At 40.4% G+C, this 25929-nt stretch overlaps 1 long non-coding RNA gene across 6 annotated transcripts in view; it reads right to left on the reverse strand.

The window, feature by feature from the left end:
• Positions 1-873: 873 nt before the first annotated feature.
• LOC111753083 (uncharacterized) overlaps positions 874-25929 on the reverse strand; it is a 51081-nt gene continuing 26025 nt past the window's right edge. For 2 of the 6 annotated variants that reach the window (XR_010321062.1, XR_010321058.1), the window contains exons 2-3: positions 9454-9554; positions 874-5570 (exon numbers count right to left, since the gene is read on the reverse strand). This is a non-coding gene — a long non-coding RNA (uncharacterized LOC111753083). Of the gene's footprint in view, positions 5571-9453; positions 9555-17787; positions 19282-22793; positions 22965-25929 lie in introns of all 6 variants that reach the window. The other 4 variants (XR_010321060.1, XR_010321059.1, XR_010321061.1 and 1 more) reach the window with 4 other exon arrangements.

Raw genomic sequence — 25929 nt, forward strand, 5'->3', positions numbered from 1 at the left:
AGCTTGTGGGTTCAAACCACTGACCTGTTGGTTAGCAGCCAAACACTTAACCACTGTGCCAACAGGGCTCCTTAAACTTCCAACTTACACAATAAAATATTATTTTTTAAAAAAAAAAACTCCATTGATCACAAGACCTCCATAAGCCCCTATTCTGACTGGTGAACCTCCTGGGTCTTCAGGAGCCAGTGGCCAGTAGTCCCAAAAAAAGTCTGTTTATTTCACTTTCCCCAATATATGATCTTACATGCTTTGCACAAGCAGAAAAGCTTTAGTTCTGGTGAACAAAATTCTTACTTAACCCCAGTACAGAGTTGTGACCCCTTTACCCATTCCCAGACCTGAGCCATTTCAGAGATCCAGAGCCCTGAATAAAAAGAAGGCGGAACCCTTTGAGAAGGGATGCTATTACCCTGTGAAAAGTTTATATAGTAAATCTTCCTCCTACCCTTCCCCAAAGGGAACATAGCCACTACCAGGGTGACGACCTTTTGTATTAAGTTCAAAATAATCTGTTTATGTTTCATTTTTAAAGTATTTGAGATGCTTAAAATAATTTGGCATATTTCTGCATGCTATACGAGCTTGGAAACCCTGGTGGCGTAGTGGTTAAGTGCTAAGGCTGCTAACCAAAGGGTGGGCAGTTCAAATCTGCCAGGTGCTACTTGGAAACTCTATGGGGCAGCTCCACTCTGTCCTATAGGGTCGCTATGAGTTGGAATCAACCTGATGGCACTGGGTTTGGTTTGGTTTTTTGTTATAGAGCTTTGGGATTTCAATCTAAAATTTATAAATGAGTATATTATTTTATACTTATAATTTTTAAAATCTTATTAATTTGGGGAGCTTGAAAATATGCACCAAAAAAAAAAAAAAAACCCCAAACCCAGTGCCGTCACGTCGATTCCAACTCATAACGACCCTATAGGACAGAGTAGAACTGCCCCGTAGAGTTTCCAAGGGGTGCTTGGCAGATTTGAACTGCCGAAGCTTTGGTTAGCAGCCGTAGCACTTAACCACCAGGGTTTCCGAAAATATACACAGCGATGGATACAGCATTTCAACAAATTCTGCATGTACAATTCAGTGACATTGTTTACATTCTTCAGTGTCCTTTTCCAAATTATTCCACCACCATCAACATAAACTCACTGCCCCCTAAGCTTCTCATCTAACCTTTTCCAAATTATTCCACCACTACACTTTTCCAAATTATTCCACTACTATCAGCATAAACTCACTGCCCCCAAGCTTCTCACCTAACCTTTTGAGATGCTGTTGTCAGTTCGATCCCACATAGATAAATCTTTGAAAAAGCTCAATGCTCAAGGAAAACATACTTTACTAATTAAGCTAAACTGTTGTTTGGTTCAAAGCAGACCACCAGGGTAAGTTTTGGTTTGAAGTTTAGGGTTTAAAGATGATCTCAGGGCAATAGTTTCAGGTGTTTGTATGCCTCAATCATCTGGATTCCATTGAGAATTTTAAATTCTGTTGTCCCCTCCCTCCTTTTGATCAGGATTGTTCTATAGATTAAAAGTAAGAGTTGCACAACCTATTGATGTAATACAATTTTAAGTTAAAAGTTATAAAGGTACTTGACAAAGTTTGTAAGTTTAGGAGCCTTTGAGTCACTACTTATCAGTTGGAGTCTCTGGGTGGTGCAAACGGTTGATGCGCTTGGCTGCTAACTGAAAGGTTGGGGGTTTGAGTCTACCCAGAGGCACCTTAGAAGAAAGTCCCAGCAATCTACTTCCCAAAAATCAGCCACTGAAGACCCTATGGAGCACAGGTCTACTCTGACACACGTGTGGTCACCATTAGTCCGAGGCGTCTTGACAGCAATTGGTAAAAACGTATCAGTTTCAGGTATAAGTTCTAGTGGAGCTGTTTAGGGACTTATAAAAGTTCTGTTCATCCAGTCAAGTATTTGAAGTGTTTATGAAGATTATGTCATTTGTAAATTACGTTAATATATGGAATATTAAGGTGGCAAAAAACCAACAAAACCCAAACCCACTGCTGTCCAGTCGATTCCAACTCATAGCGACCGTATAGGGCAGAGTAGAACTGCCCCATCGAGTCTCTAAGGGGCGCCTGGTGGATTCGAACTGCTGACCTTTTGGTTAGCAGCTGTAGCTCTTAACCACTACGCCACCAGGGTTTCCAAAGTGGCAAAATAACTGTATATTGTCTTTTCTGTACGCATAAGCTACCATCCACATTAAAAAAAAAGTCAAGCAATAAAACACATCTGACTAGCTGACTCCCTGTTTCTGTGTGTCCACGACTGGCCTTCCTCCTGATGGACACCTTCTTTCCTTAGCAGTTTTAATGTCCCTAGTCAGGCGGCTGTGACATCTCTCCCTGAGTTTTCTCAAAGACAATGGCAAATCTCTCTATTCCTTTATCGTTTTAATTCCCATTTATAAATGCTTGCAGGTGACTTCTACTTCCATTCTACTCAAGTAAATATCCTGTCCTTTCAAAAGGACAAGATCCTGCACAGTAAGAATGGGCACCTAAAAGAAATGAAATATATTAACTTGGGCTTGTGAAAATTTTTCTTAGAAATCACTAGAATTATTTTACTTTACAAGATTAGGTTTATGGGAGCACTGAATCCAGTATGGTATTGTCAGAAAACAGCTTTCTTTTTCCCCGTTATTGTTCATTGATCTTCCTTCCTTGCCTGTTGACATCTTGAGCAGATTCTCCTAACTTTACACTCACTTCTGTGTATTGGAACAGTCTCAATTTGGGGGGATAAAAATGTCCAGCCTAATCTACATCCTCACTTCCCTCAGCAACCTCGCTTCCCTCAACCCTCCAGGTGGGGCTAGATCAGGGACTGGAAGTGAGGAAAAGGGGCGGCATCCAGCAGCTCAGGTGGCGCACTGCTCAGCTCCAGGAGGCACCACTCACATAGATTGCAGCGGGCAGTGCGGCAGCCCTGGGGAAGGAGTGTCCTTTCCTCTGCTTGCTCCACGTGGCTCTTCTCCTTGTCCCAGCTCCGCTCACTATGTACTCCTCTCTGCTTCAGGATTGGGACAATAAGGAGAGATAAAAGAGAGAAAAGCATCAGAGCTATTCACAGTTCTCTCCTAGCTGTTAGGCTCTGTTACAGCAAGTATGCAAATGCCGACTCTATGGTAAGCCACATTTGTGGGGTTTTCAGAGCCCCCCTCCACCTTCCCTCCTAACACACCCATACATGTGTACATGCACATGGGTACCCAGGAATCTCTGCACTGCACCACTACACCGTTCTCTGACACAGACCCTTCCAACTGGTCCTTTTGTCACACACACACACACGTGTGTGTGCACAGGCACGCACACGTGCATTCCTCCTATTCCCAGGGATACACATCCGGCCCCTCACTGCTGGGTCCCCTGACCCCAGCCAGCAGCCCTCTGGATGAAGTCTCTTTAGGAAGATCACGTTGCCCATCCCTCCCAGTGTCCACTGGGCCTGTGGGCACCATCAAGCACTCTTGCCCCACTAGAGGGAGGAAGTGCATTTTGTGCAGCTGCTGTCCTCTTTCATGGGGCCATCACATCGTAGGCTACACAGCCACCTCTGGCCTTTAGAATTCTCTACACAAAAAGTGGACGTAAGCATCTGCATCCACCCCCAACTTGTGGGATCATGTCAGGCTCTACTGGAAACTATCTTATGTATGACATTCCTCTTCTGGTGTCCTCTTCTCCAAGGGCCTTGGAGGTCTGTAACTCAGCAATGCTCCAGCCAAGGAGTAAGATGCCTGTCTCCCCTTCTCACAGACCCTCTGGGGTTTGGGCTGGAGTAATGGATCATAAAAAATAAAAAATAAAAAAATCTCTTCTACTATAAATTTACTTTAAAGAATCTCTTGGATTGATCTCTAACTCTTAAAATCTCTTAAAGACTGATGTGAGGTGAAATGGTTGCTAGTAAAGAGTGGCTTTGGCTCCGTCTTAGTAAGCCTTGGAGTCCTTGGGTGGTGCAAATAGTTAAAACATTCTGTGTTAACCAAACAGTCAGAGGGTCAAGTTTACCCAGAGGTGCCTAGGAAGAAAAGTGTGGTGATCTGTTTCCAGAAAAGTCAGCCATAGAAAACCCTTTGGAGCACAGTTCTACTCTGACACACATAAGGTCACCATGAGTCCAAGTTTACTTGACAGCAACTGTTTTGTTTTTGTTTGTTCATTTTTTCTGACTGAATACAAGGAAAGTCTACGATTCCTAAGATTTGCCAGTTGATACAGTTAAAAATAATCTCCTAAATCGTAGCTATGCAAAACTAGGAAAAAAATTGTAATGTCATGAGCTAAGTTGGTCTGCAGGAATAGGCAAAGAGTCCCACGTTTGGAGTGCCTGAGGTTTCCATGGATCACAAGAAGGCCCCTGGTCCCTAAATTCTTCCTGGAGGTGGAATCTGATGGGATAAAATTTTTATATTCTCATCCATCATTTACAAATCCATCATCTATCATTAATGGAACTAAAGTGTCTAATGGGGCCAAGGGGAATGAGTTGAAGGACAAAGAGGACCCATGTCAGGAAGTAGAGAAAAGAGCTTCTTCTGATGAGCTTTACATTTGTTAAAGCCATTTCACACACTTATCCTGTTTCACTGGAGCCTCAGTAACCCCATGGGGCAGACCGGTCTGGCTTTATTATCTCCCATTTACAGATGAAGAAACTGAGGCTAACAGATCTCACCCATGGCCACACTGCTGAAAAAAAAGGACAGCAGGGCTGTTTATCTGGTTCTCGGGGCCCTGAGCCTGGTGTGGGAGGAAAGAAAGACCAGGCTACCCAGGGCACCTGGGACAACCTTCACCAGTTCCCCACGAACCTTCCAGACCCCTGCTCATTGGGCTGGAGTTGACAGCACAGGCCAATCCAACAGACGTTGGTAGGGTCAAGCACCCTCTTCTGTGAGTCCTCCCCTGCCACCCCTCTGCGTCTCACTCTGAAGTCTAAGTTCATACACACTCTCCCCCAGCCTCATATCTATCAGCACTATTTCTCACAGAATTGTTGAAGATTTGTAAGGATGAGCCAGCCAGAGTGTTTCATGGAACAGGATTAGGGCCTCAGCTTTCAAGATAGAAACCCAAGAGACCATGGCAGATACAAAAAGTAGGAGGGCCTTTCATCTGCCTCAACCCTCATCTTATACACAAATGGATCATGCAGAGAAGTAGGGGCCTTAAATATAGAAGGGATCCTAAGCTTGACCTCTGTTATTTTCAACACAATCACTTACAGAAATTGTTCAAAATACAGAGCCCCTGACTTAGTAGGTCTGGGTAGGCTTCAGATGGTGCTTTTTAAAAACAACCCTAGGAGGTTCTGAAGGACAACAAGGGTTAAGAACCAGGTGGGAGAGAAGGAGCACATTATTATTCCCATTATAGAAATAAGGAGAGAAACTCCCACCTTACTTAAATGACTTGGCCCAAGTTTCACAGCAATGGAATAGTACAGAGTGGTCCTTGTCCCCTCGCTCCTCCTCTTCTCCAAGCTTCCTTCCACTCCTTTCTATCCAGGTGAGAATCATAGCACAATCACTTGTAACCTAGGCAAACAGTATAAAGGACAAATGGATGAATGGGTTAGTGGATGGATGGATGGATGGATGGATGGATGGATGGATGGATGGATGGATGGATGGATGGATGGATGGATGGATGGATGGATGGAGAGTGGGTGGATGGATGGATGAGTGGATGGTGGGTGGGTGGATGGATAGACAGATGGAAGGAAGGAAGGGGTGGAAGAGATGGATGAATGGATAGGTGGGTGGATGTGTTGGTGGGTGAGTGGGTGGATGGGTGGAGGAGTGGGTGGATGGGTGGATGGATGGGTGGATGGAAGGAAGAGATGGAAGAGATGGATGGATAGATAGATGAATGGGTGGGTGGGTATATGGGTAGATGAATGAATAAATTAACAAACTCTTGCAGGACCACATCCAGGAAATTTCTGTACATCCCCATGTGCTGTACATATGAAGAGAGAGGTGGATAGCAAAACACACATTTAGGAGAAAACAAAAAGTCAAAAGTGAGTGCACTCTCTGTTGCCTACTCATAATATTTTGCCCCTTGGGTAATTGTTTTGAAAGAAAACCTATAAATTTCTATGTTAATTTTGAAGCAATCACTCCTAACTTAGTCTCTGAAAGGAAAAGATAAATTACAAAAGAAGAGAGCTGTTGTTGTTGTTGTTAGGTTCTGCTGGGTAGATTCCCATCCACAGGGGCACCATGTACAACAGAACAAAACACTGCCCAGTCCTATGCCATCCTCACAATCTTTGTTATATTTGAGCCCGTTGTTGAAGCCACTGAGTCACTCAACCTCATTGAGGGTCTCCCTTTTTTTTTCACTGACATTCTACCTTACCAAGCATGATGTCCTTCTCCAGGGACTAATCCCTCCAGATAACATGTTCAAAGTACGTAAGATGAAGTCTTGCCATCCTTGTTTCCAAGAAGCACTTGGGCTGTATTTCTTCCAGGACAGGCTTATTGGTCCTTCCAGCAGTCCATGGTATTTTCGATATTCTTCGACAACACCACAATTCAAAAGCATCAGTTCTTCTTCGGTCTTCTCCATTCGTTGTTCAGCTTTGGGTCAGGCGCACCTTAGTCCTCAAAGTGACTTCTTTGCTTTTCAACACTTAAAAGAGTTTTTTGCAGCAGATTTGCCCAATGCAAATCTTGACCCCTGCTTCCATGGGCATTTATTCTGGATCCAAGTAAAATGAAATCCTTGACAACTTCAATCTTTTCTCCGTTTATCATGATGTTGCTTATTGGTCTAGCTGTGGGAATTTTTGTTTTCTTTATGATGAGGTATAATCCATACTGAAGGCTGTGGTCTTTGACCTTTATCAGTAAGTTCTTAAACTGCTCTTTGCTTTCAGCAAGCAAGGTGGTGTCATCTGCATATCACAAGTAGTTAATGAGTCTTCCTTCTATCTAATCTTCTTCATACAGTCTAGCTTCTCAGCATACAGATTGAATAAGTATGGTGAAAGGATACAACCCTGATGCACAACTTTCCTGATTTTAAACCAAGCGTTGTCCTCTTGTTCTGCTCCGACCGCCTCTTGGTTTATGTACAGGTTCCACATGAGCACAATTAAGTGTTCTGGAATTCTCATTCTTCTCAATGATATCCATAATTTGGTACTATCCACGCAGTCAATAAAACAGAGGTAAACATTTTTCTGATATTCTCTGCTTTCAGCCAAGATCCATCAAACATATGCAATGATATCCCTTGTTCCATGTCATCTTCTGAATCAGGCTTGAATTTTTGGCAGTTCCCTGTCAATGTACTGCTGCAACCATTTTTTAATTATCTTCAGTAAAATTTTACTTTTGTGTAATATTAATGATATTGTTCAATAATTTCTACATTCTAGTGGATCACCTTTCTTTGGAATGGGCACAAATATTGATCTCTTCCAGTCCATTGGCCAGGTAGCTGTCTTCCAAATATCTTGGCCTAGATGAGTGAGCACCTCCAGGGTTGCATCCCTTTGTTGAAACATCTCAGTTGGTAATCCACCAATTCCTGGGGCCTTGTCTTTCATCAATGCCTTTAGTGCAGCTTGAACTTCTTCCTTTAGTACCATCAGTTCTTGGTCATATGGTTGAAATGGTTGAACGCTGGCCAATTCTTTTTGGTACACTGACTCTGTGTATTTCTTCCACCTTCTTTTGATGCTTCCTGCATCATTCAATATTTTGCCCATAGAATCCTTCAAAATTGCAGCTTGGGGCTTGAGTTTTTCTTCAATTCTTTAATTTTGAGAAATGCTGAACATATTCTTCCCTTTTGGTTTTCTAACTCCAAGTCTTTGCACATTTCATTACAATACTTTGCCTTCTCGAGCTGCCTTCTGAAACCTTCTGTTCAGTTTTTACTTCGTTTCTTCCATTATCTTTAGCTGCTTTATGTTCAAGAGCAAGTTTCATAGTCTCTTCTGACATCCATTTTGGTATTTTCTTTCTTTCCCATCTTTTTTAATGACCTTTTGCTTTCTTTATGTATGATGTCCTTGATGTCAACCTGCAACTCATCTGGTGTTCGGTCATTAGTGTTCAACTTGTCAAATCTGTTCTTGAGATGGTCTCTAAATTCAGGTGGGATATGCTCAAGATCATACTTTGGCTCTTTTGGACTTATTTTAACTTTCTTCGGCTTCAACTTGACCTTGCATATGAGTAATTGATGGTCTGCTCCACAGTTGACCTCTGGCCTTGTTCTGATTGATGATACTGAACTTTTCCATCATCCATTTCCACAGATATAGTTGATTTGATTACTGTGTTTTCCATCTGTTGAGGTCCATGTGTATAGTCATCATTTATGTTGCTGAAGAAAGGTATTTCCAATCAATAAGTCATTGGTCTTGCAAAATTCTGTCATGCAATCTCTGGTATCATTTCTATCACTAAGGCTACATTTTCCAACTAATGATTCTTCTTTGTTTCCAACTTTCCCGTTCCAATCATCAGTAATTATCAATGCATCTCGATTGCACGTTTGATCAATTTCAGACTGAAGAAGTTGGTAAGAATCTTCAATTTCCTTTTTTGGGCATTAGTGGTTGGTGTGCAAACTTGAATAATATTCATATTAACTTGTGTTTCTTGTAAAAAAATTTTTTTTTTCTTGTAGACATATGGATATTATCCTACCACTGACAGTGTTGTAGGTCAGGGTAGAACTTGAAATGCTTTTTGAGGATGCATTTGATGTCATTCCTCTTCCACGTGTCATTCCCAGCATAGTAGACCGTATGGTTGTCTGACTCAAAATGGCCAATACCAGTCCATTTTAGCTCACTAATGCCTAGGATATTGACCTTTATGTGTTCCATTTCATTTTTTACTTCAGTTTTTCCTAGATTCATACTTCATACATTCTGCACGCAGATTATTAATGGATGTTTGCAGCTGTTTCTCCTCATTTTGAGTCATGCCGTATCAGCAAATGAAGATCCTGAACGCTTGACTCCAACCATGTCATTAAGGTCAACTCTACTTTGACGAGGCAGTTCTTCCCTAGTTGTATTTTGAGTGCCTTCCAACCTGGGAGACTTATCTTTCAGCACTATATCAGACAGTGTTCTGCTGCTATTCATAAGGTTTTCACCGGCTGATTTTTTCAGAAGTAGACTGCCAGGCCCTTCTTCCTAGTCTGTCTTAGTCTGGAAACTCTACTGAAACCTGTCCACCATGGGTGACCTTGCTGGTATTTGAAATACCGGTGGCATAGCTTCCAGCATCACAGCAACACACAAGCCACCACAATAGAACAAACTGACAGACGAGTGGTGGAAAGAAAAGAGAGTTGGCATTTCTTTTCCTCAGTGCTGATTCACTTTGTTCCACTGTTCCTGAAAAGGCTCACGCTGCCCCAGCAACACTACATGACACTTACCAGTTTCAAGAGATGAATTGGGTGGCTTAATTGGTTCCATTTTCACTTTTTCAATCAAGCCAAAAGACAAACACGCTTTTTCGCTTTCAGCCACCCATCACCTAGAATGCAAATTGACCTCATTTTAGTTTGGGGAGCACACCTCAGCCCACACATTTTACTTGTATGACAGTAAAAGCTGATGTTTTCCTTACACGTCCCTTCTGTTTAAGCCAGCTGGACTGATTAATTGGAGTACTCCTACAGAACCTAAGAGAAAGATGTCAGGAGGCTGTGAATGGGTCGTGCTGCTTCTGCGGTGACGTGGGGTTGCATGCAGAACACGTTTGTCAAGCCCTGCTCCCTGCCAAGTCCAGCAATTACACTCGGCAGTTTCCCAGTTTAAAAAGTTCTGAAACATCTGCTACTTAAAGAGTACTTAAAAAGTAATAAATTAGAAGGAGAGAGAGAAGGAGCTCTGATGGAGAAAGAGAGCAGAGAACTGAAAGGTCTGTATAAATAAAGGAGCCATGGTTTTTCATGGCTGAAATAATCTCTTGACAATTTGAAATGAAGTGCTAACTCAGGAGTCCAGGTTGGAAAATAAATGTGAATAGGCTTAATGAAAATCAGGCAGTAGTCTTTAAAGAAATGGGATATTCCTGTCTTCTTACTTCTAATTGGTTTACGCTTGCATTCTGTAGACATTTGTGTGAGGAGTGGGTCACCCAGCTAGTTAGGGCGAGAGCTGTATCCAGAAGCCAAAGCCCAGCTTCTCACCCATGCCTGGCCCTCCCAGCTGGACTCTGCAGGAAGTAGCCTGGGGCACTGAATACATCACACCCAGAAAATAATTTTACTGAACCCAGCTACTTTTTAAAGGGATGTGCCACCTTTCCATCATGTAGAATTCAGGTTTAAAGAATCCTATTGAATGTTGCTCATAATTAGCAACTACTGTGTCATTGCTAGGTCCCTGAGTGGCATTAACAGTTTGCATTCAGTTACTAATCAGAAGGTTTCTGGTTCGAACCCAGCCAGTGGTGCCTCAGAGGAAAGGCCTGGAGACCTGCTTCCATAAAGATTACAGTCAAGAAAACCCTATGGAGTTCGGTTCTACTCTGTAACACATGGGGTTTCCACGAGTCAAAATCAACTGGATGACAGCAGGTTTTATTTTTGTTTGTTTGGTTGGTATCGTTGGTGCTTCATATCCTGCCATTGATTTTCATCTCCATTAAAAATTAGATACCATTTTATTGTCCCTTAGAGTTTAATAAGCTCTTTTATATATGTGGGAGTCATTGAATGATGCGCTCGTTTGCTAACCAGATGGTTGGTGGTTCATGTTCACCAGAGGAGCCTCAGAAGAAGGACCTGGTGACCTACTACTGAAAAATCAGCCACTGAAAACCCCATGGAACATGGTTCTACTTTGATACAGACGGAGTTGCCATAAGCTGAAGTCTACTCAACAGCAACTTTTTTTTTAATATATATATATACATATTATTGAAGACTATTCTACCTCACAATACACTCAATCAAACCTACCTTCAAACGAAAAGTTAATCTCCAGAATTAAAGTTTGCGTGATGTCTTACGGAAAGAGAAGGATGGACCTCAGTGTGCCCACAGCCACTGGAGTCGATGCCACCTGTCATTTCTATAAACACAATTCTGGGCCCCTTCAGTGTCACACACAAAATCATCTCCCCAGTTGGAGGCCTAAACAACTTTGTAGTCATATTTTATTCTGTATTAACGCCAATTGCTTTGGAACTTAGGTCAAAAGAAAAGCTCTTCTTTGCATGTTGGTTAGGTTATAATGTGGGAAGAGGGTGGGGTTGAGGATTTGTATAAATAAGTACTCGGAATGTGTATAATTTGTGCAGCTTGCAGTTGCCTCCCTCACCCTTTTCCGGTCTGGATGTAAAACCAGCTTCTCTCCTCAGCTTCTTTTGCAATTACAGGGGACTTTAGCTCTGCCTCTAATTGGGTGTGCGCTATGCCCATGCGTGATGGAAATCCTGGTGTCACGAGAAGAGCACAGGGCTGAGATTCAGGGACCGGGACCAGCCCCAGCTCTGCCTCTTACCTGTAGAGTGGCCTTCAAAAAGACACTTTCGTGGATAAGAATTAACATAATCCAATCCCCAGAATGTGAAGATTAATCAAATCCCCACTTTCCCTCTTCTCAATCATCTCTGACACCAGCTGCCCATGCAGCGCTGTCTCTCCCTCTTTGATCCCAGCCACCCAGAGCTCAATTAGAGCTCACAAGTTAAAAGGAAACATCTTTCAGGCTGCTAATAGGCAGATGTCAGTTGCAAACTTGGGAATTCACACAATAACCTTGCTTCTGCACTGCTTGCCACAGATTCGAGGTTTTCCCATTGTCCCTTCAGGATGACAGTCACAAGTTTAGGGGCTTCCCCTGGGCTCCTTCATTTTCATCTGCTGGTTCCCACTACTCCTTTGAGTTCAGTAATCCACCAGAACAACTCACAAAACTCAGAAAGTACTATACTAATTTTACAGGTTTATGATAGCATAAGGTACAAACAGGGATCATCTTAAGGAAGAGACACATGGGCAAGTCTGGGAGGGCTCCCAATGCAGAGCTTTCATATCCCAAAAAGGGTACATTACCCTCCCTTCACCAACCAGGAAGCTCTTGGAGCCTGCGTGTTCAGAGCCTTCATTGGCTTCTTTATATCATCACGATTAAGACTTCATTGCATATGAGTGATAGGTTGAATCATGCCTCCTGAGGTTAGTTGATATTGGGCTACCAGGTGGCCTTTCTAATCTGTCCAGCCACCACTCATTAATACAAATCCTCAAGTGTGGTCTGGAGGTTTTCAATAATAAAGACACCTCCATTACTCAGTCTCTTAATTATCTAGTGCTGCTATAAGAGAAATTCCATAAGTGGAGGCTTTGATGTTGTTGTTAGGTGCCCTTGAGTTGATTCTGACTCATAATGGCCCTATGAACAACAGAATGAAACACTGCCCAGTCCTGCGCCATCCTCACAATTGTTGCTATGCTTGAGCTCAGTGTTGCAGCCACTGTGTCAATCTAACTCCTTGAGGGTCTTCCTCTTTTTTGCTGACCATCTATTTTACCAATCATGATGTCCACCTCCAGGGACTGATCCTTCCTGACAACATGTCCAAAATATGTGAGTCATAGTCTTGCCACCCTTGCTTCTAAGGACCATTCTGGCTGTACTTCTTCCAAGACAGATTTGTTTGTTCTTTTGGCAGTCCATGGCGTATTCAATATTCTTCACCAACACCACAATTCAAAGGCATCAACTCTTCTTTGGTCTTCCTTGTTAATTGTCCAGCTTTCATAAGCCTATGAGGCAATTCAAAACACCCTAGCTTGGGTCAGGCACACCTTAAGTCCTCAAAATGACATCCTTGCTTTTCAACACTTTAAAGAGGTCTTTTGCAGCTGATTTGCCAAATGCAATGCATCTTTTAATTTCTTGACTGCTGCTTCCAAGGCTGTTGATTGTGGATCCAAGTAAAATGAAATCCTTGACAACTCCAGTCTTTTCTCCATTTACCATGATGTTGCTTATTGGTCCAATCGTGAGGATTTGTGTTTTCTTTATGTTGAGGTGTAATCCATACTGAAGGCTGTGGTCTTTGATCTTCATCAGTAAGTGCTTCAAGTCCTCTTCACTTTCGGTAAGCAGGTTGTGTCATCTGCATAATGCAGATTGTTAATGACTCTTCCTCCAACCCTGATGCAATCATACAGTCCAGCTTCTCAAATTATTTGCTCAGCATGTGGATTGACTAGGTATGGATGGCTTTAACAAACAGAAATTTATTCTCTCACAGTCTAGGAGGCTAGAAGTCTGAATTCAGGGTATTAGCCCCAAGGGAAGTCTCTCTCTCTTTCAGCTCTGGGGGAAGGTCTTTGTCATTAACATTCCACTAGGTCTAGGAGTTCCTCAGTGCAGGGACCCTGGGTCCAAAGGACACACTCTGCTCCCAGCTCTTCTTTCTTGGTGGTAGGAAATCTCTCTCCTCTCTGCTCACTTCTCTCTTTCGTATCTTAAAATTGATTGATGCAAGGTACAACTTAATCCTGTAGGTCGTGTCCTGCCTCATTAACATAACTTCCTCTAAACCAGCCTCATTAACATCATAGAAGTTAGGATTTACAACACATATGAAAATCACATCAGATCACAAAATGGTCAACACCAACACAGTACTGAGAATCATGACCTAGCCAAGTTGATGCACATTTTTGGGGGACACAATTCAATCCATAACACTCAGGAAATTCCAAGGGTTATCTCTCAGGAACCAAGGACAAAGGTAAAATTGGTACTTTTTTATTAAGGTGATTGATCACATTATTCCTTTCTTATTCCTAACAGTAAAATTGGGATTATATATATATATTTTTTATGAAACATTGGACCATTTCAGGACCATCGTCAGGTTCAAATGAGAATATGGGCACATGCAACCATGCCAAGAATTTTACACGATGACTCTGTTGAGCAAATTCCATCTCTCGGGAATAAATTAAAAACTAAAAAGAAGGGCCTGTAACCAAAGTTCTGTGGAGATTTTTCACTGTTTCTTCTACAAAAGCAGTATATTCCAAGAGTAGAGATTAAGCATACAATGGTATTGTTATTTTAAATAACTTTATTGTATTTTCCTAATTTAAAAATACATACATATTCTTTCTAAAAATTTTTAAAAAGGAAAAATCACTCAAGACAAGAAACAATTCTTAACATTTTAATATACATTCCCTATTTACCAGGCTACATCTATAAAGGTACATTTTTTTTCTTTCTTATAAAATTTAAGTTAAAACACATGCAAATCTTTGTTCATTTGTTAACTGTTGTGATTTGGCTTGTGTGGCTCAAAAAGATATGTTGAAGTCCTCGGTTCTGGTACCTGTGAACATGATTTTATTTGGAAACAGGGTCTTTGCAGATGTAATCAAGTTACGATAAGGACATTAGAGTGGGCCCTAATCCAATATGAGTGATCTCCCTTTAAGAAGAGGAAAAGAGACATACGCACACAGGGAGAACAACAGAGGCAGAGGTTGGAGTGCTGTGTCTACAATCCAAGGAACGCCAGGGGCTGCTGGTAACACTAGGAGCTAAGAGAAAGTCATGGAACAGATTCTCCCCTAGAACCTTCAGAGAAAGTATGGCCCTGCTGACACCTTGAGTTTGGACTTCTGGTCTCCAGAACTATGAGAGAATAATTGTTTATTGTTGTAAGCCACCTAGTTTGTGGTAGTTTGTTACAGTACCCCCAAAGAAACTAATATACCACATTTTTTTCATCAATTCCCAGGAATCAAGTTACTTGGTCAAAATAATCTCTTCATAAATCCATGTGCATCTTTTGAGAAAATTGATACCAATTCCTATCAATAGAGAATGAGAGTCCCTATCTCACAACACCCTCCCAAGCACTGACTGTAATCAGCTTTTCAAAATCTTTGCCAAATTTCACTTCTTTGATTACTATTGAAGATGATCTTTTTTAATATAGCCTATTGGCCATTTGTGTTTTTATTTTCTATATTAAGTCAGTCAGAAATGCCTTGAGCTGCAAGTAACAGAAAACCTGGCTTACCGTGATGGAAACGAACACAATTTTTTATGAAGTCTGCAGACACGGGCTCCTGGTATTCAGGAATTCAACAGTATCTATGGCAGTGTTTCTTTCTATCTTGTGGCCTCTCACTAGTAATGGAAAGATGCTGCCAAGACCCAGCATTGCATCCTCACTCAAGGCAGGAAAAAGAGCAAAATGGCTATATCTGCCCCCTCCCAGAATCTTCTCCTGGAAGATTTCTGCTTACACTCATTGGCCAGCACTATCCCATGTGGCCACCGTACTCATAAAGAAGAATGGAAGAGATTATTCATTTTGTCAGCCTCATAGTGGAGCTGGCAAGGCTGAAAGGGCTTTGGAAATGGAGTAGGGTTAATCAACAGCTATGGTCTTGTCTTTTGTACATCTTCACAATAAGATTATTTCTAATGATACATAAATTACCAGTCAGTCTTCCTGCTATTCCTTAGAAGAACCATTATCTATCATTAAATAAATAAAAATGTTGATAATCATCTTAACTCGTGCCACATAGGTTGGCCATGTGAGAGGCAGCTGGGTCACAAATCAATGTTTGCATTTTCAAGGCAGATTTTTAACTCATTGCAAACCACTCTTTTTCAGTGCATGATAGCTAAATGCATTTGGTGTATTTCTTCATAAAGCCACCAGGCACAATTATTGTGTTCTTGTTTAATATACCCTGTAGGAATATCCATTTTTATTTCAGGTGCTCCCTATCCCTTGGGACCCCCCAAAGTGAATTCCATGCATATCACACAACGTATAGGTTACATCAGACCATCCCAAGCTTACTCTCCAGATTTCATGACACTTCATCCAGTTATTTCACATGATGGTTCAACCGTCAAAGAAGTGAAACTTAATTCCATGTTTATGTATCTATATATCCACGTGTGTGTGTTTTATTGTATCTCCTCCATTTGTTGTATGTCACTTAATTTTATTAAGGCTGTTCTTTGAAGTACAGAAATCTTTTTTTTTAATTTAAAGTCAAATCTATCACTCTCTTCACAGTGAAGGAATATACTATTTTGGTAAAGAACTGCTTGAATTTGAATCCTGGGTTTGGTGTTTCCTGTACGGGACCTCAGCCAGTTACTTAACCTCAGTTACACTTCAATTTCTTAAATATAATAATATCACCAAAAACATAGACCTTAAGTAAGGATTTAATGAGATAATTTGCATAAAGCCCTTAGCTCAATGCCTGACACATATGACAAGTGCTTAATGAAGGTCAGCTATTAGCATTGTTATTAGATTATTAGTTTATATGTAATACATATGTGGTATTTATATATACATGACATGCTGGTAATGTGCACTAGCATTTTATTTAGAACTTTAATTCTTCTGGAACTTATGTTGATGTATGGATTAATACAGTTAATTTTCCCATTACCTTTTGTTGAGTAATCCATTCCTTCCCCATTGGTTTGTGGTATTTTCTTTTATGGTATAACCCACTGCCATTGAGTCGATTCCGACTCATAGCGACCCCATAGGACATTTTATGGTATACAATACTATATATAAAGATATATGTATGTATGTATTACGATTTATTTAAATGTTTTCTATCTGGCACTAACTGAATATCGTAGCAATAAAATAACATTTTAATTGTTGGTTGCTGTTGTTGTTAGGTGTCATTGAGTCTGTTCCAACTCATAGTGATCCCATGTACAACAGAATGAAACATTGCCCGGTTCTGTGCCATCCTCACAATCGTCGCTGTGTTTGAGCCCATTGTTGCAGCCACTATGTCAATCCATCTCATTGAGGGTCTTCCTCTTTTTTGATGACCCTTTACTTTATAAAGCATGATATCCTTCTCCAGAGACTAGTCCCTCCTGATAACATGTCAAAAATATGTGATCTTCACTTCTAAGGAGCATTCTGGCTGTACTTCCAAGACAGATTTGTTCATTCTTCTGGCAGTCCATGGTATGTTCAATATTCTTCGACAACACCATAATTCAAAGGCGTCAATTTTTCTTCGGTCTACCTTATTCATTGTTCAGCTTTTGCATGCATATGAGGTGACTGAAAATATCATGGTTTGGGTCAGGCTCACCTTAGTCCTCCCAGTGACATCACTGCTTTTGAATTATAGAGGTCTTTTGCGGCAGATTTGCCCAATGCAATACACTGTTTGATTTCATGACTGCTGCTTCCATGGTCATTGATTATGGATCCAAGTAAAATGAAATCTTTGACAACTTCAATGTTTTCTCTATTTATCATGATGTTGCTTACTGGCCCAGTTGTGAAGATTTTTGTTTTCTTTATGTTGACATGAAATCTGTATTGAAGGCTGTAGTCTTCGACCTTCACCAGTAAGTGCTTCAAGTCTTCATCTTCAGCAAGCAATGTTGCCTCATCTGCATATTGCAGGTTGTTAAAGCCTTCCTCCAATCCTGATACCGAGTTCTTCTTCACATAGTCCAGCTTCTTAGATTATTTGCTCAGCGTACGGATTGCTGGAAGAACCATTCAAAAGTAGTATGTTGAAGACTGGTTAAAAATTTACAGCAGCAAATCAATTTAGAGCTTCAATTCAAAGTATATGCCTAAACACAACCCAGAGAAATTAGAAGTCAACTGTAAGAAAAAACTTTTTTTAATCTAGGAAGAAAAATATTTAACATCTATTGAGTGCTTTCTATGTGGCAGGTACAGAGCGAAAGGCTTTTCATTTAATTACCTCATTTAATCCACCCATCATGCCATTTTACAGACAAGGAGAGTGAGTGTCAGAGATGCTTGTCACATGGTAATAGCAGAGCTGGGACTCAGCCCCGGCAGTCCAGGCACTGAAGCCAACTGCTAGTTGTAGGTGAGCCCTTCATTGATCTTCACCCAAGGAAAGAATCTCTAAGCATAAAACACATAGAAAATGATCGTAGAGAAATTTATCAACAGATTTGAATAATAATATTAAATACTCTAAGTCAAAAACCACTTTATGGCTTAAAAGCAAATGACAATTGGGGGGAATATCTGTAACAACAAGAAAGAGGATTTATAAAATTATCTTAGAAATCTATTTAAAAAAAAAAAACCACTAATGATGCCAAAAGCACAAACCATAAAAGTCAAAAAATATTTTATGGTTTAAAAACAAATGACAAGTGGTAGTAAATATTGGTAACAAGAAAAAGGATTTACAAAATTATCTTAGACATCAATGAAAAAACAATGATGTCAAAGGCAGAAACTATAAAGAAATAATTATATAGATTTAACTTCGGAGTTGTTGAAGCTTCTTTTCATTAAAAAATATGAACTAAATTGAAAGTAACTGATTAAAATGTATTTGCAATAGATATGACAAACACTTAACATCCCTTCTACTTAAGGAGTTCTTATTAAACTTTGTTAAAGCAAAAGACAGATAATTCTATATAAACATGGGCAGAATTGTGCAAAAAAAATTCACACACAAAAAAGAAAAGTTGCCAAACAGCATACCAAAAAAAATGTTCAACTTCATTCACTGCATTGAAAGAAATGAAATTTAGAGCAATCATGGAATACAGTTTGATTCATCCATCTGGTAAAGGTAAAATCTAAGTCTTGATGTTCATGAAAACGCGGGGAATGAGACACTGTCATACATATATTCCCTACAAGACTACAAGTTGGTACCAACTTTCTGGAGGGCAAGTTGGCAATTTGTATCAGTGGCCTTAAGACCATGCATATACTGTGGCCTTTTTAGAAAGTTTAATATTAAAGAAAAATCTGTAGATATTCTCAAAGGTTCCTCTTTGCTTTGTTTACAATAGTTAAAAATTTAAAACACCCTAATGTTCAACAATATGGGAATGGGGTGAAGTAAATAAACCATGGTACATTTATAGAGGGGGGAAAACTGATGCTCTAGAAGAATATTTAGTGACATACAAAAGTAACTAATAAAATAGGAATAACCAATATACTCATAAATGGAATATTACGCACTGGTTAAAATGGTATTTTGGAAACCATTAGTGACGTGACAAGATGTTCACAATGTACAGTTGAATATAGAAAGCAAAATAGCACAGCATGATCCTATTGAATATACATACCATGGACTGCTAGAAGAATGAACAAATCTGTCATGGAAGAAGTACAGCCAAAATGCTCCTTAGAGATGAGGATGGCAAGAGTTCATCTCACGTACTTTGGACATGTTATCAGGTGGGACCAGTCCCTAGAGAAGGACATCATGCTTGGTAAAGAAGAGGGTCAGGGAAAAAGAGGAAGACCCTCACTGAGATGGGTTGACACAATGGCTGCAACAATGGGCTCAAACCTAACAATGATTGTGAGGATGGCGCAGGACAGGGCAGTGTTTCATTCTGTTGCACGTAGGGTCGCTATGAGTTGGAACTGGCTGGACGGCACCTAATAACACCAACAACATGATCGTATTTGTAACATAAAAATGGTTTCTGTGTACAGGTGTATTGAATATACAAAAAAGTTAAGGCCAATGTGCTTTTTTTCTTAGATTATTCTAAATTTTCTATAATGGAGTGGGATTCGGTTTTGTGGCAAATATTGTTAGCTGCTGAAGTTACATTCATTATGCCTTCTTTTCCAAGCAGCCTGGACCAGTCCCAGAGGATGAATGATGACTGGTCTATGCTGAGAAAAAACATGACTTAAAATAATGATAATTAAATAATTTTCAGGAGGAAAAAACACTAAATATCACAATTACAAAATTGGAAAGATGTGAATATTAAAAAGAGAGAAGGAAAAGAAGGAAAAAGAGGAGAGCTCACCAAGAAATGCAAAAATATTTCATTGCCTTTGGAATAAGAAGATAGAAATTAAAGCCCCAATGACCACCATGCAATTTAGCACTGGTGAGCATGAAGCCCGATTTCCAGGGACAGGGTGGACTGGTACAGCTTTTTATATAAAACTTTTATGGAAAACAATTTGATCTTTCCATTTTTACATACTGTACAATCTGATTTGGTGCTTTTATTCCAGAACTCTGTCCTAAAAAAGTTATCTCAAATGAGGGCAAAGCTGAACACACAAAGATGTTTATTGAAAAGCTGTTTATAGCAATAAAATATCAAAGGGTCTAAATGTTTAACACCAGGCAAAAAGCTCACTCTGAGGGAACATGATATCCTTCTTCAAACATGTTTATTAAGGGATCTAAAGACAGGAAAATGTTTGAAATAACATTTCCCAGAAAAAAAAAATCAAAATTATATGTATAATGTTATATTAATACCATATAGGTGGAAAATGTCCAGAAAGAAAAATGAAAGGAAATACGCCAATATATAAATAAGTTACTATTGTTATTGTTATGCTACTACTAGGAATTTGTTTATATATTTCTAAATTCACTATAATGAACATTCATTTTCTTAAAGATCAGAATCAAAGAAAACTAAAAGATTTAGTAATAGTTAAATTAAAAGAGCACTTACTTCCTAAGAAAATAGCTTGACTTTGTTGAGTCCATTGGCCATTACAATCTTGCAGAAGTGACTGAACTATACAGAGTTCTGGGTATTTTCTCTGGAAAGCATCTTTGGTGAGCAGCCCAATCTGAGACACCAGTTAAAAAGACCATCACACACAGTGTCCTCCTGTGCCCTTGTATCTCCTTCTGCTTTAAGTTCAGCCATTCCTGTGGCATTTTTGGGTGGAGATACTGACAAACTGGCCACAAGCCAGTGAAGTCTAATGGAGTGTTCGCCTCGATAGCACCGAAGCTCCCATTCTTCTGTGTCAATAAGTGATCTGCATAACACTAAAGTAAATTGGTTTTTCCCATATATTCATGTCTACTAATCTATAGTCAGAAGGAGATGATTGCATTTTAAAAAAGAATACTCTTAGAAATTATTTGCAAGGGACTTTAAAAACTAAAGAAATATTTATCTTTTTTTCCCAAGTTTGGGAAGCTTTTTCACTGCTGAGCCTAGCACCCAGCAGCACTGCAATGTTGCAGTGAATAGGAACAGGGGCGGTGTATGTCCCAGGGCACAAATAGAAAGTCTCAAAGACAACTCTTGGCAGTAATAACTTGTGGGGTCATGGTCATGGTGTCTTAACAGAGGTTACAAGCACATGAATATTCCTTACAGAGGACTGGGTGTTCTCTTTTAAATCTCTTCCAGATTCATGGAACTCACTCTCTAGTTCTTCTCATTCTAGATAATTTCATGGTATAGCACAGTGTCTTAGTGGATGGCTTCAATGAACAGAAGTTTATTCTCTCACAGTTCAGGAGGCTAGCTTTCTTTCTCTGTCAGCTCTGGGGGAAGGTCCTTGTCATAAATCTTCCCCTGGTCTAGGAGCTCTCAGAGCAGGGACCCCAGGTCCAAAGGACACACTTTGCTCCTGGAACTATTTTCTTGGTGGTACAAGGTCCCTTTGTCTTTATGCTCACTTCTCCCTTTTATATCTCAAGAGATTGACTTAAGATAGAACCTAATCCTGCACATTGAATCCTGCCTCATTAATATAACTGCTTCTAATCCTGCCTCATTAACATCATAGAGGCAGGATTTACAACACATAGAAAAATCACATCCAATGACAGAATGGTGGGCAATCACACAATACTGGGAATTGTGGCCTAGTCAAGTTGACACACATTTTTGGGGAACACAATTCAGTCCATAACACACAGGGATCAGCAAAATACAACCAGTCGGCCAAATCCAGCCCTCAGCCTGCTTTTGTAAATAAAGTTTTATTGTAACACAGCCACACCCATAGATATTATCTATGGCTACTTTCATGTTACAAAGGCAGAGTTGTGTAGTTGCAACAGAGACTGTATGGCCCACAAAGGCAAAAATGTTTACTAAATGGCCTTTTACAGAAAAGGTTTGCCAATCCTTGGTAAAACATGTCATGATATTAAAAAGATTTGGGTTTGAAAAGTGTGTCCTAGGAGAGTTATATAAGTTTATTTCAATAATGCAGCTTTTCTTATTTCAACATTATGATTCCTTAGAGCACAAGGTGAATTGGTTTGGATTGCATCTGCCTGTAAGAAACAGAAAGCCAAATGTGTGTTTATGGACAACGGCATATTTAGCTCACACACACACACAAAAAATTTTTCTTTCTTTTTTTTTTTTACAGTAAAAGCTGGACAATGAAAAAGGAAAGCAGAAGAAAAATTGATGCATTAGAATTGTGGTGTTGGTAAAGAATATTGAATATACTGGAGACTGCTGGAAGCCCTGGTGGCGTGGTGGTTAAGTGCTACAGCTGCTAACCAAAAGGTCGGCACCTGAAATCCACCAAGTGTTCCTTGGAAACTCTGTGGGGCAGTTCTACTCTGTCGTATAGGGTTGCTATGAGTAGCACTACCAGAAAAAAAAACAAACCAAACCCATTGCCACTGAGTTGATTCCAACTCATAGTGACCCTCTAGGACAGAGTAGAACTGCCCCATCAGGTTTCCAAAGAGTGGCTGGTGGATTACAACTGCCAGCCTTTTGGTTAGCAGCTGTAGCCAGAAGAACAAATCAATTTTAGAAGAAATACAACCAGAACACTCCTTAGGAGCAAGGATAGTGAGACTTCAGCTCCCTTACTTTGGACATGTCATCAGGAAAGACCAATCACTAGAAAAGGACATCATGTTTGCTAAAGGAGAGGGCCAACAGAAATGAGGGAAATGCTCCATGAGATGGATCAACACAATAGCCACAACGGTGGACTCAAACATACCAACGATCATGAAGCTGGTGCAGGACTGGGCAACGTTTCATTCTGTTATACACAAGGTTGTTATGAGTCAGAGCCAGCTCAAGGCAACTAACAAGGGCTTCTGAACGGTTCCTTCATTGTAGGTGGAATTCTGCCAGATATTTCTTAAACAGATCCAAGTTTCTTCCTTCCCTGAATATTGTAACAGCATAAAAACCAAGTAAAATATGCATAATCTCTAAATAAATTCAACAAAGCTTGCTTCATACAAGCATTACCCTTTCTAAATGTTTCTCCCTCCCCCGCCTCCTCTTCAGTATTTATGAAGTATAGATGTGAAAGACACTTAATCACTGTATGGTATCTATATTTCAAACCTGCCAGTGATTTTATTCTTAGTGGTGGCCAAATTATGGCTGAAAATAAACACATGTTGATGTGTGACAATTAAAAACAGGTGGGAGTATTCACCTCCCCACACCATGGTACTCACTCATTCTATTGTCCTGTTTCCATCACCTCCCCAGCGGCTATCTTGGGAGCATTTGTTAGGCATCTCCTCACTAATTTAGTCATTGCCTAAGGCAGAAGGTGCTGAGAATTGTGAACCAGGAACCTATGCCAGAGAACTTTAAAATGCTGAAGTTGCAAATGGTCTTAGGGATGGTCTGGACCAACTTCTTCTTTTTTTTTTTTTTAAATCGTACTTTAGATGAAGGTTTACAGTACAGACTAGTTTCTCATTAAACAGTTAGTACACATATTGTTTTATGACATTGGTTAACAACCCCATGACATGTCAACACTCTCCCTTCTCAACCTTGGGTTCCCTATTACCAGCTTTCCCGTCCCTTTCTGCCTTCTAGTCCTTGCCTCTGGGCTGGTGTGCCCCTTTAGTCTTGTTTTGTTTTATGGGCCTGTCCAATCTTTGACTAAAGAGTGAACCTCAGGAGTGAATTCATTACAGAGCTGAAAGGGTGTCCAGGGGCTGTACTCTCAGGGTTTCTCCAGTCTCTGTAAGGCCAGCAACAACTTCTTCATTTTAAAGATGAAAAACCTCAAGACCAAAGGGGTCAAGGACCCCAAATCAATTTAATTGTTCTGTTACATGAAACTGTGTAATTTATTTATACTCTCTTTCAGGCTAGCATTGGCTTAGAAATGAATATATGCAAAAAGATACTATGATGCATTCACATGGTCTATGTTCAACAAACCTAAAGACAATAAAACAGAAATAAAATTAATCAAAATAAAATATCCGGAAATCTATCTGGCGTTATCTTAAACAGTTAGAAATAGAACTACCATACAACCCAGAAATCCCACTCCTCGGAATATACTCTAGAGAAACAAGAGCCTTCACACAAACAGATATATGCACACCCATGTTTATTGCAGCTCTGTTTACAATAGCAAAAAGCTGGAAGCAACCAAGGTGTCCATCAACGGATGAATGGTTAAATAAATTGTGGTATATTCACACAATGGAATACTACGCATCGATAAAGAACAGTGACGAATCTGTGAAACATTTCATAACATGGAGGAACCTGGAAGGCATTATGCTGAGCGAAATTAGTCAGAGGCAAAAGGACAAATATTGTATAAGACCACTATTATAAGATCTTGAGAAATAGTATAAACGGTGAAGAACACATACTTTTGTGGTTACGAGGGGGGAGGGAGGGTGGGAGAGGGTTTTTTACTGATTAGTTAGTAGGTAAGAACTACTTTAGGTGAAGGGAAGGACAATACTCATTACACAGAAGGTCAGTTCAAATGGACTGGACCAAAAGCAAAGAAGTTTCCGGGATAAAATGAATGCTTCAAAGGTCAGCGGAGCAAGGGCGGAGGTTTGGGAACCATGGTTTAAGGGGACTTCTAAGTCAATTGGCAAAATAATTCTATTATGAAAACATTCTGCATCCCACTTTGAAACGTGGCATCTGGGGTCTTAAATGCTAACAAGCGGCCATCTAAGATGCATCAATTGGTCTCAACCCACCTGGAGCAAAGGAGAATGAAGAACACCAAGGTCACGCGACAACTAAGAGCCCAAGAGACAGAAAGGGCCACATGAACCAGAGACTTACATCATCCTGAGACCAGAAGAACTAGTTGGTGCCTGGCCACAATCGATGACTGCCCTGACAGGGAGCACAATAGAGAACCCCTGAGGGAGCAGGAGATCAGTGGGATGCAGACCCCAAATTCTCATAAAAAGACCATACTTAATGGTCTGACTGTGACTAGAGGAATCCCGGCGGTCATGGTCCCCAAACCTTCTGTTGGCACAGGACAGGAACCATCCCCGAAGACAGCTCATCAGACATGAAAGGGACTGGACAGTGGGTAGGAGAGAGATGCTGATGAAGAGTGAGCTAATTATATCAGGTGGACACTTGAGACTGTGTTGGCATCTCCTGTCTGGAGGGGGGATGGGAGGATAGAGAGAGTTGGAAGCTGGCAAAATTGTCACGAAAGGAGAGACTGGAAGGGCTGACTCATTAGGGGGAGAGCAAGTGGGAGTATGGAGTAAGATGTATATAAACTTATATGTGACAGACTGACTTGATTTGTAAACGTTCACTTGAAGCTCAATAAAAGTTAATAAAAAATAAAATAAAATATCCTCCTACTAGCGTCTCTGTTGTAGTCCCTGGGTGGTGCAAAGAGTTAACATGTTCACCTGTTAACTGAAACATCGTTGGTTCGAGTCCACCATCAGTAAACTGGTGGTTTACTTCTGAAAAATCAGCCATTGAAAACACTGTGGAGCACATTTCTACTCTGACACACCAGGTTACCATGAGTCAGAGTCAACTCGATGGCAAACAGTTGGTAGTGTCTCTGCTAAGTTCCTCCTCTCTCTTCCCCAGCCCCAGCACTGGTTTAAACCAAGGATCCAAAGTGTATTTCTGCACACGTTCACTGTGACAGCACTTGGCGCAAAGCTCTTTCTACTCCATGGTGGTGTTTGTCCTGTGCCGGGGGTGTGGAAAGAGAAAGTCTATAAAAACATTGCCTTCCAATCATTGCTTGTAAATTTTCCATGCACGTTCACACAATCAACCAAAAGCATGTGTGCAGACAAGTTCTCTCTCTCCCAGCCTCCTCAGGGTTATCTAGAAGAGGCTGGGAAACTGTTTCCTGG

Source organism: Loxodonta africana, chromosome 2, assembly GCF_030014295.1.
Source record: "Loxodonta africana isolate mLoxAfr1 chromosome 2, mLoxAfr1.hap2, whole genome shotgun sequence".
NCBI classification, from domain to species: domain Eukaryota; kingdom Metazoa; phylum Chordata; class Mammalia; order Proboscidea; family Elephantidae; genus Loxodonta; species Loxodonta africana.